Consider the following 12,947-nt stretch of genomic DNA (forward strand, 5'->3'; position numbering starts at 1 on the left):
CCTGGAAGCCAATGGAAAAGACTGATTGGAATATGATTGGTGTCCCCCTCTATGGGGATGGTGATCCATGCACCACCTCCTACTGCAGCCCAAATAGCTTGTGGATCACATTCACTCTACTGTATTTCACCACTTAATGGAAATAAATGCAGCATTTTCGCCATGCTTTTAAAGTGATTTTGGAAAAAAATTATAGCAGAATGCAGAACTGGCAAAAATATCTCCCCATAAAATGGCCCAACGCAAGTGTCCATGTCTTCCAGTATAACTTTTGTTGTGTTGTTTTTTTGTTCTGTTTTGTACCACTGATGTTTAAAGACATTTTTTTAAAGAAGAAGAAATTACAAGACAAAAAAAGGCTGATAAAAAGACGGGAAAAAAATAATAAACTTAATTTTGTATTTATGACTTGGATGCATCTGGTGAGGATAAGATTAGAGATTATAATACATTCTGTATTCTCCAGATATCATTCTACCACTGTATATATACTGGCTGAGATTCTGCATATACAAGCACTGCTGGAAAATGGTTTTGATGTACAAGGAGGCCGCATAACTTATATACAAAGAGCTTTATACTGTTTCTACTTTAACAGATACTTCTCTGGTATTTACAAAATGCTGATGCTCGAAATACCCTGCTATCCAGCAACGATGGGTCTGATCATCTCATCCCTCACACTGCCCATGACTTTGGCATTGTCACCTGTGTGTAAGCTGAACCTGAAGCCCACACTTGAAGACTATAAGTATTATAAGCATGGGGACATCATCATCGGAGGGATTTTTACTGTTTATTACCACATGGATGAATTTCCTACTGGGACGTATGAGAAAATAATGAGATGTTCAGGGTAAGTGATCAGACATGTAATAGAATAAACAACACCTATTGTTATAGAGGATAGGAAAGGAAAAAGTCACACAAGAGAATTGCATTTTTACCCCATTCCTCCTCTAATACCGTCCATCAGAACTTTCCTGTTCACACTTTTTATAACTTAGTATGGAATCCTGTATTGGTTGACACTTCGGATGTTATATGTCCAGTGGTGTTATATGTCCAGTGATGATGATACTTCCATGGGACCCATGAAAGAAATTTATTTCTGTTTCATAGAAACATAGAAGATGGTCAACAGAACCAACCCCCCCCCCCCCCTTTTTTTTTTCCTAGCCCACCTAATCTGCCCTATTAGTATTTCCTTTCTTATTATCTTAGGATAGATATATGTTCATCCCAGACATGTCTAAATTATGTTACTATAATGACCACATCAGCTGTAAACTTGTCCCAGGTATTTACTACTTTTTCAGTGTATTTGTCTCCTGCCCTGTCCTATGTAATAATACCATAGGGAGCTTCCCCAATATGTCCCATGTTGCCTAGAACACATTGAGACAAGTAGGCAGGGACAGTGGGCTTGTTACAGTGCCAGGAATTGTCTCTGTGTCCTCTGTGTGTTTCCTGCCCTCTCATGACATTAGTTTGGGGGAAGCTGGATGTGTGGCTAGCAAGGCCGGCGCTGCAGCCTGTAACAGCGAGCAGTGATTGACACAATGAAGCGGGTTCAGGGCTTGCGGTTGCTATGTTCTGCAGCTAAGGCCAATTATAGAAAGACCCCTAATGCTAGTTATTTTAACTGTATAGATGCCAGTATCAAAACTGTAAAAAGTATGGCTGCATGTCATCAGTAGTTTGGGTTTGACTGCAACTAGACCGGTGTGATCTTATCTGTTGTTTTGACAGAATGTCCAAACTAATAAAAGATAATATTATTTTATATATACCCAAACAGTAAATATTGTAACAAATTTATGATTGTGTGTGAATATAGAAAGAGCAACACTTTATATTTCTAAATTCCTATGACGATCAACTGGACCTAGGAACTAGTTGATCCTCATAGGAATTTGGAAATTTAAAGTGTTGCTATATAAGTACCAACCAAGTTGACCAGGGGACACTTTTGTTGAATGTATGAACATAGACATAAAGATCAATAGATGACAACTGTAACTATGTTTACATAATGTAAAATAAAATCAAGATACAGCAAAATCTTCAACATAAGGCTAGGTTCACAAATAAGAATGAGAATGACGTAAAAAAAAATTATAATAATCATTATTCACAGTCGTCCTAATTAAATAGCAGTTTTCCCACTTTAAAAACATAATAGACTCCATTAAAGTTTATAAATCTAGTGCATTCTAACTGTCCAGTCTATGTTTACTATAAAAATTAGACCTGCACGTGGTACATGAGGCAATGTTGTTAGATCAAATTATATACCAATGTCCCACGTTGGTTTTTAAATATAGCCGAGAGGCATTAGTGTCAGCCATAGAAGTGAAGTACAGGGGCTCCTTTTAATTTTCGTCTGTATTTTACATTTCTCTCTTTTCTGAGTAGTTAGCACTCCTCCTGGTAAGACCCATGTGACCCCAATTAGCAGGAAAAACCTGTGCACACATGGTAAGTACCTCCTATTCTTCCCATTCTATCTGCAGGAGCAATGGTGAGTAGTAAGACCATGTTTACACTTGTGTTGCTTGGTGACCCCTTTCTCTGCCGGCGGTGCCTACTGGGTTTGGGGGGGCCCTTGGGGTATGGTCCTGTGACAGTGGGGTTGCAGGGCCATTCTATGGCCTCCCTTCTCTGTTTTCGCTCGCTTCGCGGGGTTAGCGGTCACTGACTGACACAGTGTTGAGTTAGTGTAGGGACTCATGTGAACCAGGGGACCTGCTCGTGGTACATGAGGCAACATGGTTTGATCAAATTCTATACCGACATCCTTGTGTTGGTTTTTAAATGTAGCCAAGAGGCATTAGTATCAGCCATAGATGTGAGGTGCAGCGGCTCCTTTCTCTTTTTGTCCATAGTATAGTATCCTAGCCACTTGTTAGTATGCAGTAGTTACACTACTAAAAAGTCAGTAGGGCAGAAGTGACACACCAGGGAACAAGCAATTTTTCACGCCAAATTTTTGAATAGTGGATGGGGCTTAGCAGATAATGTTGGCACCAGACAATTATCATAAAGTTTTTTTCTTTACTATTTCTGATCTACATACAGTCGAGGACGTCTTGTATTTATCTTATAGGACACACTTTAATCTGACATTTGTATTATTTGCAGAATAGTCACAGTGAACTACAAATACTTTTTGAACTTTCTATTTGCCATTGAAGAAGTGAATAGAAATTCTTACATTTTACCCAATGTAACTTTGGGCTATCACGTCTATGATTCTTGTTCCAAAGCTAATAAAGCTATAAAAAGTACAATACAGATATTATCAGGTCCTGGAGCTACTGTACCCAACTACTACTGCACAGGAGGAGATAACATTGCCGGATTTATTGGAGATCTTCTATCTGTAACCACTGTGCCCATAGCACAACTGCTGAATGTGTACGGATATACACAGGTAACTAATATGTAAACAGAAAAAGTATAGTCAGGACAGAAGTCATCAGTAGAAGGGCCGACAGGATGCCAAAAAAGTAACAATGGTCAAAGTCAGGAGTAGAATAAACATTACTGAGCAGATGAGTAAAAGAATGAAGTAGAAAATAGGTCAGAAACTATAGACCCCTATAGACAATAGTAACACACAGCAGTAAGGAGAAACCTCAAACATATAAAACACAAGACTTTAAAGCCTGATGTGGTGGAGGTGTCCTCAGAAGCTCAACAGTACCGTAGGACCAAAGCCGCAGTACGAAGCAGCAGAGCTGCAATGAAAAAAAGGAGCAGAAGAAAGATAGTTAGAAGACCCTTCTGGGTCCTTCTACACTAGGCATTTTTAATTCAGACAATTCAAACAATGCAGTGCTATCACATATACTGTGCATCTAATGCCATGCCCCCGACTTGGTAAGCCCCTATTTACCTGTGCAACCTTAGCAGCTGAGTCAACCTTTACCAGACTGCTGCTTACAACATGGGGGGAATCTCCCACAAATGAAAAGCGTGTTCACAGACTGCTTTCTGCCTGCACTAGAACCTCAGCCAACAAAACACAGCAATCACTGAGCTCAGGGAGATCAGTGAAAAATTACAATGAAGTACTCAATCAAGAGTGTCCATTGTTGACCCCTAAAAATGTAAATGTGCAAAAAAAGAGTCTGTGGAGCCTCGGTTGTGAGTCTCAAAACACAGGAATAGCCAGACATTCCCAGCCTGGGTCCAAGAGATGCCTCCAGATGGGGAAACAACCAAACCACCCTGTTAGGAAGCCCCTTAAGTCCCACTGGTTTGTGAGTATTGGGACATAAATAGAGAAACACCAGGGTGACCCCTTTTGTGTCAAAGTCTAACTCAGTTACAAGTATTGTGACATCAGAAGGGTTAGCAAGGCAGGCATCCACCCACAGACAGCTGTTTCGGGGTATTTTCCCCTCGTCAGTGTGGAGTAGGATTCTGGCTAGTGGGGGCAATAGAACCTCAGACAAAAGAAGATTCCCTACAGAGGACAAGAGAACCCAGAGCAGCTATGGAGGAGCAATGTGACGACATAAAAGAGGCTAATTATATATTGGGGGCATAGAAGTGGTCTGAACTACAAAATTGGGACACATGAAGGAGTTTGTGTAGTAGATTTTATTCAGTAACAGCTTAGTGACATTTTTCATTATGTAGTGGTAATGATAGTAGTCATGGTACGGGAGTACTATTTTTACTTGTACACTGGTATTATTGGTTTATTGGTATTGGTGGTCACGGTATACAGGATTTGGTCAGTAACAATATGGAAGTTGTAATATTGGCTTTCTGTATGAAGATGTTAATTGGCAACTATGATATATCTAGAGGTATAAGGTATCAGGAACAAAACAATTGTCTTACCTTTGTTAAACAGTTGAGCCAGTGCTGTGAGCTTGCCCCTCAGGCTAAAGTTTGCCTGATAGAATGATGGGCAATCAGCCAAAACAATATAGAGACACCATCCCATGTTTCTCAATGTCAGTTAATCTGGGAAAATTGCCCCCTGGGGTGACAAATATGCAAAAAACTGGGGAGATACCATTACATGTTTATCAACGTCAGTAAACTAGCCAGACCTTCTACAAGGGAGGAACAACCAAGCCAAGGGGGTCTCCAGTCAAGAAAACCACCTTTTAAAAAACCACAGACAAACATGACCTGGGAAATACCTAAGCAAAGAATCCATCTACAGACAGCTGTTTCAGGGTATTTGCCATTCATCAGTATGTTGCAGGATTTGGGCCAGTGAGAGCAAAGCCTAGCAAATGCATTCAAAGGAATGATTGTTGACCTCAGGGAGATCAACTAAAAACAACGCAGAGATACCATCACATGTATTTCAACATCAGTGAATCTAAGAACATTGCACCCTGGGAAGACAATTATGGGGGGGGGGGGACTGAGGAGACACCATAATTTGTTTCTCATTGTCAGGGAACTAGCCAGACCTTCTACCACAGGGGTGTCAAACTCATGCCCTCCATCTGTTGCACAACTACACTTCCTATCGTGCCTAGGGAGGCAAAGCTTTAGCTAACAGCTGGAGGGTCTGAGTTTGATGCCTATGTTCTACTGGGAAGGAACAAAGGAGCCAAGGGAGTATCCAGTCAAGGAAACCACCTTCCAACAAGCCACAGTCAGTATGGGTGGATACCGTGCTTATTTCCCAGGACATGCCATATTTGACCGTGACTTGTTAGAAAGTGGTATCCTTGACTGGAGACTCCAAGATTTTATTTTGCAAAGTTTACCAGCTATCATTATTTGTAGTTGTCTACACTGCGAGACTGACGCCTTTTCCTGATATATTCTTGAAATGGGAACAGAGCCTACGTGTGTTTTTAAGACATACACATAAATTGATGGCAGTATCCCTTTGAAGGATGCAGTTAGGACTTCTGGTGTAGGAGGTGTCTCAATACCACCCTGTCTGCACTAGAAGCGGAGGGACATACTTTAAGACCTGTGAGGGGGTGGCTATATATTTTTTCCTTTGCTTTTTCTCTTTTTCTTTAACTATTATAAGGGGACCTAACTATTAAAGAGGGCCCTACCTACTATATTGGAATGGGGACTAAGTACCAAAAATAGGTCAAACTAATAAAAAGGAGCCTAACTACTAAATAGAGGGCTATGACACAGTGGGTATACCCAGCAAAAAAAGGCCTAGATCATATACTGAATTGGGGGGGGGGTGTTAACTACTATTCAGACTTGCATTGGGAGCCTAACTACTGTATAAGGGCACAAAGGGTTCAATTACTATATATGAGTATTGGGGAGCCTAGATACTACATAGTGTCCAAAGTAGGCAATATTACTTTTTCCTCCCTTTTACATACAGTACCAACTCTGTAACATAATAAGGTGACCTTAATGAACTGTGTTTGGCTATGTCCACACAGTGTCCTTTTTTTCTTTTGCTGTATTGCAGCTATTTTTTGGACATCCTTCATTTTGGTGCCACAACATGTCCATTTATGCAAATTACAGCCATCATCTACATAAAACTGACACACTTTAGTGCCAAAACCATGGCCGTCCAAAAAGAAAACTACCATGAAGCGGCCAAAAAATTATGTTATGTGAACATAACGTTCTCCTTCATACCCAAAGGTTATTAATGCATGGATGCCAAGGTCACACTAAAGCAGTGCTCTCCTTCTCGCCTTCTGTTTTCTGTATTATTATTATTTTTTAAATATTTTTATTTATAAATTGGGAACGGGGGTGATTTAAACCATAATGATGGAGAGGTTTTGTTACATTTATTAAAACTTTTTTTTTTAAGTCCTTTGAGAGGACTTTTCAGCAATCGTTAGATTAGATAGCATAGCATTAGATCAGTATTATCGGCCACAAAACAAAAGTTATTGCTAAGTGGATTTTGTAAGTGCATGACAAATAATCGGGAAGATGAAGGGGAAGATGCTTGATAACAGAGAGAAGGAAATATTATGTCTGATAAGATATATCACAAAGGTTTATATATTCCCTTAAATTATTGATTTATGCAAAGTTTGTTAAAACAGTGGTGTCTATTTTAGTAAATTAAAAGATTAAATTCTAAAATACTTCTGATACTGCAAATATATAGGAATACTGAAAAAGTTCTAAATATTTAAAATTTCCATGAATGATAATAATAGGCATAACAATCTTTCACCATAGATGAAGTAAAATTCAGCGGCACTCTCCGATTAGGTAAAATTATGTTTTTATTTAGACAATCTAGTCAGGCATAAAACTGTATATCACAGTAGACAAGAGCAACGGCCGTTTCACGTAACAACGCTTCTTCCGGCTCTCAAGGCTACCTCCTAGGCATCCTTTATATTTCCCTTACATTCTTTTCTATAGTTACAGAACAAGCAGTTTTCATAGCAGAAACTAAATCGCTCACCCAACGTCCTGTTCGGTCTATATGAGAACAGTGGTTTCTTTTTTATAAACCTCTGTGTTGCTGTTAAGGCAACGCAATCTCAGGAACTGGCCATAGGGAATGGATTTCTTGACGTGAGGGGGGTAAAAATTATCAAAGCGGAGTAATTAATTAGTGGCAGTTGTTTTTTTAAATCCTGTACTGCAAATAAAACTAGTATTCACAATGTCCACTTGTCAAGAAAGTTGAGACTTTCCCCATCAAAAACAGATGTAAAATGTGTATTCATTTTATTTCCTGTTTTTTAGATACTCCCAAAATTCTGCAAACTGATCCACTGTCCCAGCTGTTATTTACAAAAATAGCCTGTGTGAAAAAAACAATGTCCCATACATTTATCGTTGGCACGTGTGGGTAGTAATAAATGTGTTCCCAGTCCCTTCCGCTGGCACTTAGCCTATAAGTCTGCACATTCAAATGTATAATGTACTGGAGCACTATACTCTTAATGTTATTTTCATTTATGTTTATACATTCAAAAGAAGGTGATCGACCCACTTTTTGTGGTCTTGACTTTTTATTCTTTTCATTTATTCACTTGGCGTGTTCACATGAGATGGCTGCAGGGTTGTCTCTGGTGTGCATTAATGAAGTGGGCGTTCCTTTCTGCCGTGACGCGACATTTCGTAGTAATTAAGGAGTAAGCCCCCTTACTGATGGGTAATATACAGTATGCAAAAGAACACTCCAGAGATCACCATTACAGATCTCAACGTAGTGAACTAGCCAGACCTTCCCTCCGGAAAGGAACAACCAAGCCAAGGAATGTCTCCAAAAGGAAACCACCAAAGCAAGATATCCATCCACAGACAGCTGTTTCGGGGTATTTGCCCCTCATCAGTGTGGAGTAGGTTTCTGGCTAGTGGGAGCAATGCTAGTAAGTGCATGCAAAAAGGGATGATGGTTGACCTCAGGGAGATCAACCAAAAAACACCACAGAGACCCATCACAGTCTCGACGTGAGTGTATTCTAGGACATTGCCCCCTGGGAAATCAAATATGCAAAAGAACACTCCAGAGATAACCATTACAGATCTCAACGTAGTGAACTAGCCAGACCTTCCCTCCGGGAAGGAACAACCAAGCCAAGGAATGTCTCCAAAAGGAAACCACCAAAGCAAGGTATCCATCCACAGACAGCTGTTTCGGGGTATTTGCCCCTCATCAGTGTGGAGTAGGTTTCTGGCTAGTGGGAGCAATGTTAGTAAGTGCATGCAAAAAGGGAAGATGGTTGACCTCAGGGAGATCAACCAAAAAAACACCACAGAGACCCATCACAGGTCTCGACTTGAGTGTATTCTAGGACATTGCCCCCTGGGAAATCAAATATGCAAAAGAACACTCCAGAGATCACCATTACAGATCTCAATGTAGTGATCTAGCCAGTCCTTCCCTCCGGGAAGGAACAACCAAGCCAAGGAATGTCTCCAAAAGAAAACCATCAAAACAAGGTATCCATCCACAGACAGCTGTTTTGGGGTATTTGCCCCTTATCAGTGTGGAGTAGGTTTCTGGCTAATCCGAAACAGCTGTCTGTGGATGGATACCTTGGTTTGGTGGTTTCCTTTTGGAGACATACCTTGGCTTGGGTGTTCCTTCCCGGAGGGAAGGTCTGGCTAGTTCACTACGTTGAGATCTGTAATGGTGATCTCTGGAGTGTTCTTTTGCATATTTGATTTCCCAGGGGGCAATGTCCTAGAATACACTCACGTCGAGACCTGTGATGGGTCTCTGTGGTGTTTTTGGTTGATCTCCCTGAGGTCAACCATCATCCCTTTTTGCATGCACTTACTAGCATTGCTCCCACTAGCCAGAAACCTACTCCACACTGATGAGGGGCAAATACCCCGAAACAGCTGTCTGTGGATGGATACCTTGCTTTGGTGGTTTCCTTTTGGAGACATTCCTTGGCTTGGTTGTTCCTTCCCGGAGGGAAGGTCTGGCTAGTTCACTACATTGAGATCTGTAATGGTGATCTCTGGAGTGTTCTTTTGCATATTTGATTTCCCAGGGGGCAATGTCCTAGAATACACTCACGTCGAGACCTGTGGTGGGTCTCTGTGGTGTTTTTTGGTTGATATCCCTGAGGTCAAGCATCATCCCTTTTTAATATACAGTATGGGCATATTGGTTGCAGAAAGTATTTTGAGGGATGCAGTAGTACAAGCTTTTGACGTCCACCGATACCAAGCTATATCCATCTTTGAAATACATAGATATTTCTCTTAATAGTAGCCTAAGCAGCCAATCTTTGTATTTTGATAGACCTTCTGTCACTGAGCCCACTGGGTGGGCATGGGGTCAGCTTGGTGACTTTTGGATCTTCGGGAGGAAATACCAATGCAGTTCTCAAGGATATTTTGGAAAAATATTTTGGCTGAGATATTTATTAGTGGGATCCCCTACAAGAGGGGTATATACCTGTCTATCCCTAAGAAGCCTGAATGCCTCCTCTGTATAATACTCCAAACTTATACTGACAATAGTACCACCCTTGACCACTTTTTTTTAATAACAATGTTTTGTTGTTCTCTTAAGTAGAGCCTTACGCTTTTTAAATATCTTCAGGATAAGACATAAGAATGTCTTTCATTGCATGAATTAAATTATTAGAATTATGTAATTTGAATATTGATGTAACTTTCACCCTAGATCAGTTATGGAGCTACCGATCCAGTGCTCAGTGACCGAGTCTTGTATCCATATCTGTTCCGTACAGCACGTAGTGACCATGTCTACATTTCTGCTGTGTTATCAGTACTGAAGCACTTTTCATGGAACTGGGTCGGGATTATTACTAGTGACGATGACAGCGGAGACAAAGAAAGCCAAGTTGTCTCCTCATTATTTAATAGTCAAAGTGTCTGTATAGAGTTTACAGTGAAAGTTTTTAGTGGGTTTAAATCTCAAATCAACAAAATAAAAACTCTGAATGAAAATAGTAAGAAAATTATTTCCCGCTCCTCCTCGAGAATCATTATTGTTTGTGGAACGTTTTCTTACTTTATGATACAAGTTCTTCAGCTGCCTGATGATGTTCTGAACACCAAGACTTTCCTCTTGCCCCCTAACTGGTTCGCGAACAATGACATTTTATACCGTTCTTTCAAAGCCTTTAACTGTTCTTTGGGTTTTCTGTTTCTTTTGAATGATGATCGAGTGTATAACAATAATAAAAAATATTTGAGGGATCGATACAAAAGGGGCGACATGAAGCAATTTCTATTGAACGTTCATCCTTCTAATTATCCGGAAGATAAATGGCTTGAAGATATTTGGATTTTACATTTTAAGTGCTTGCCAACAAAGGATAAAAACAAAGGCTTTTATCGATCTCCAATGAATTTTGAATGGCCTTTTTGTTCAGGAAAAGAGAATGTCACAGAGTTGCCTCTTCTCCTAAACCCTGATGGGTCTCCTGTTGCTTACAATGCATTAATGTCCATGGCTTATGCCCTGCATGCTTTGCATATATTTCTTGGAAGAGAAGTTTTTGTCAATTATATGAAAAAATCTACATATAGACATAAGGTACAATTTAATTTGCAGTGTAATTGGAATGCTATCAAATATCCATCCGAAAAGGAGTGGAATTTTTTGTGGGTTATCAATGTACCAAACGCCTCTAACTTACTTCCTACTTTGCACTTATTCTTTTTTGCCTTGGTATTTTTGTCCTACATTTCAACAAAGTGCTCTTCTTTGATTTGCAACCATAGCTGCTTCTATCTGCCCATTTTTGCCTTTGTGATCAAGAGATGTGATCAAGTAAATAGTAGATATCAACAGTCATGAACTCTACTAAGATCAAACAATTTTCATACCACATCACTGGTTTCTGTTTACTATATGTATCGAGAAATCTCCTGGCACATATAGCAAATGCATCCATAGACCCCAATAACCATGGAGGCCAGAAAAGTTACATTTTGTCCTCTGTTGGATAATTTTCAATGGGGTTTGTATTCATCTATAGTACAGAATACTGCAGACCTCTGCACAAATAAGTCTGATAGGTCTGGTAGACAGAAGCTATAAAGTAGCATTCATTATAGCTACCATGTGCAGCAGAGGTGTAGCCCCACCATACCCCACAGAAATTGTGTAAAAATTTTTTCAGATATGTATTTTTACATCAGGATTATACGGTATTATATGGTTATGCTCCCACTTCTAGAACATAGCAGGGAAAAGCAAACATTTTGTATTATTGACAGCTGCAAAAAAAATGTTCATGATCATTTGTAGAGATCAGCAAAGCAAATTTTTAAAAATTTGTTATCAATATTTGGAAAAAGATTTTATTCACCTGTCCGCACTCCCCTGGCGTCCTCTTCCGAGTGTTCAGCTGCACGCTCATGCACTGATAGAGAACCAGTGGCCACTGTCACCAGTGATTGTCTGAGCGGGCTATCATTTTGGAGACAGCCCGCAACCCACTCAGCCAATCACTGGCCAATCAATTAGTCAGAGATTGGCTGAGCGGAAAGTGACAGCCCACTTAGCCAATCGCTGACAGATTGAGAAGGGACAATGCACAACGAGTGATTGTCTTACTGGTCTGTTATTCTGGAGAGCCAGAGTGACAGCCTGTTCAGCCAATCACTGGCTGCGACACTTTTATTCTGAGTCAGTCAGTGATTGGCTAAGTGGGTTGTCACTCTCCTGACTTGCTAAAAACAGACAGCACCGCAGCCAATGATTGGTTGAGCGAACAGTCAATCTTGTGTTTCGAGGGGGAGAACCTGCTCAGCCAATCACTGGATGTGGCCTGAGCACACGGCTGAAGACACAAAAGAGGACACGGGTTTATGTTCAGTTCGCAAATTTTGAGGTACAAAAATGTGAACCAAGGGGCGTGGTTTGGCCGCCGAGAGATATTGCAGCATATGGCAGTAGCTCCTGCTTCCTCTACCCGCAACAGTGACTATATCTGCCAGCGACTCACCCCATAGCACATTCCTGATTCCAGGGATGATTCTCCATCAGATGGGCAGAAGAAAGAAGCCAAAACTAGCTCACAACAAGTCCATCAGTCGCTTTTTCACCATCGGCTCAGAAAGCCAAGATGACAAAGACAGCATGTCCTCAAGGAGAACTCCGGATGCCTTTTTATCAGCTGATCTCCCGCTAACTCCGACCTCTTTTACAGCAGCATTATGAAGGCAGGTAGACCAACTATCTCAGAGCCCCTGACCTTTTATATTCCTTCTAGGTGGCAATCTCCAGCCTCCCCTCCCAACCACAAAATGGTGACCGGAGGCTCCCCTGAAGGAGGTCTTCCAAACAGAAGCAGAAACTGTCGGCTCGGAACAAACCCATGCTGTGGGAGACAGACATAACACCGCTTAAGGAGGTATGCCATATGACAGTGACAAAGAGGCATTTGCTGAATTTCAAACAAACAACACTTTAATGCCTGATATGATAATGGAAGAGATGCTAAGTGCCTTTAAAATGTCCCTGAAGAAAGAATTTACTGTTATGCTTCGCTCTTTTCAAGCAGCAC

Source organism: Dendropsophus ebraccatus, chromosome 7 (assembly GCF_027789765.1).
Source record: "Dendropsophus ebraccatus isolate aDenEbr1 chromosome 7, aDenEbr1.pat, whole genome shotgun sequence".
Taxonomy (NCBI): Eukaryota; Metazoa; Chordata; class Amphibia; order Anura; family Hylidae; genus Dendropsophus; species Dendropsophus ebraccatus.